This window comes from Coturnix japonica, chromosome 2, assembly GCF_054131305.1.
Source record: "Coturnix japonica strain WE chromosome 2, WE-NBRP24, whole genome shotgun sequence".
NCBI classification, from domain to species: domain Eukaryota; kingdom Metazoa; phylum Chordata; class Aves; order Galliformes; family Phasianidae; genus Coturnix; species Coturnix japonica.
In genome coordinates, this window is record NC_140664.1 from 22655464 (window position 1) to 22657442 (window position 1979).

Below are 1979 nucleotides of genomic sequence, written 5' to 3' on the forward strand. Positions count from 1 at the left end.
AAAGGAATATGAAGCATCAATAACCCTTTCTGCTGGCTACGTGATATGGAAAACAGGAAGGGAGGGAGGGAGGGAGGGAAGGAGGGAGGAAGGAAGTTAGGAAGGAAGTTAGAAGGAAGGAAGGAAGGAAGGAAGGAAGGAAGGAAGGAAGGAAGGAAGGAAGGAAGGAAGGAAGGAAGGAAGGAAGGAAGGAAGGAAGGAAGGAAGGAAGGAAGGAAGGAAGGAAGGAAGGAAGGAAGGAAGGAAGGAAGGAAGGAAGGAAGGAAGGAAGGAAGGAAGGAAGGAAGGAAGGAAGGAAGGAAGGAAGGAGGGAGGGAGGGAGGGAGGGAGGGAGGGAGGGAGGGAGGTTTCACATTTTATCTGTAGAAAAAGAAAAAAGAAAAACAAGAAAAGAAATCTGAGGTCAGAGAATGGCTCCTACATTCAAACAGAACTCTTTTTCTTTTCCTTTTTCTTTTTCTTTTTCTTTTTCTTTTTCTTTTTCTTTTTCTTTTCCTTTTCCTTTTCCTTTTCCTTTTCCTTTTCCTTTTTCTTTTTCTTTTTCTTTTTCTTTTTCTTTTTCTTTTTCTTTTTCTTTTTCTTTTTCTTTTTCTTTTTCTTTTTTTTCCCCCATGAAATAAATTCTATATATTAGCTTTACCGTGTATACTTAATGAGTAAGTTCTGAAAAGGATGCTTATTGCTTATTGCATCCTTTTGAATCGGGGACTTACATGTGCTCTTATATGTCAGAAATAGCCAGTATTAGAAAATCTGTCGTTGGAGAAAGGCACGAAGGCAATCTCGTGAGGAGACGGGAATGTTTCGACTTTAACCCCATCTTCACTCGGCATTGCAGCCCGCTGTTATACAACGTGATTCAGAACGCGTGGCTGACGCTTTCTCAGCACTGTTGCTATGGGCAGGAACGCACACGCTGATGCTTTGAGCCCGTCTCAAAACCACGTTCTCTCTTTCTTGTGAGCATCGAGTAAAGGCGATCTCCCTCTTGTGGAATGAAATGGAACGCCACGGCAAATTCTAAATATACCCAGCAAACTGACCTCTCTTCTGTCTCTAAATTACTCTTTGCACTTCTGTTCTATAATGCGGGAGGATTTATCAGTACTTTAAACCAGTGCATATTCCTTTCTTCATTCTGATCTCTGCATGTAGACGAGAGTGTGCTCAAACAGCCCCAGATTTCATTGTTTTGGTTTGGTGGGGGGTGTTTAGTTGTTTGTTTTATATCCTTTTCCCCCAGTTCAAACTCTGCCCTCCCTCCGAGAGGTGTGGCCCTCGACACAGACCTCGACCGAGAGGTGTTGGTTTTGGCTTTGTGAAATAGACAGTTCTGAGCGCTGAGTACACGCGCTGCTGAATTCATCTTTGTTCTGTTTGTGTGCTGAAGTGTATTCAGTTCCCTCAGTCGACACGCAGCACATTTTGGATGACCGCTCCTTAAACACCTCGTCATTTCTACTGTGTCTTTTTAATTGAATTATAGCACTCCCCGAACATCTTGCCCTCTACACCTTTCACTTACTTAGTAGCCCTCCTTTCGATGCTCTCTAATAGCTTCACGTGCTTCTGATATTGTAGCGCACAAACCCAACACTCAAGGTGAGGCCGCAGAGCACAGAGTGGGACAACCCATCCCTCAGCCGCTGTTAGTGCTGGGCCTGGTGCCTTTGTGTTTGCCAGGGCACAGTGCTGACCCATGTTCGTCTTACTGTCAGCCAGAACCCCCAGATCCTGTTCTATGGGGCTGCTCTCCAACCTCACATTCCCCATCTGGTGTATATAGCCAGGTTCAGAATGAGGCTCAGGGAAACCCTGGGTATATGTACAGACTGAGGGATGAAGAGAAAATAAAGGGAAAATAAGAACTGGAGTTTCATTGCTCTCCTGAGAAACCAAGTTATGAGATGAAAGGTAGGACAAATTTCACACGCAGTGTTATTCTTATGTTTTAAAAGCACACAACCATAGCATTTGCC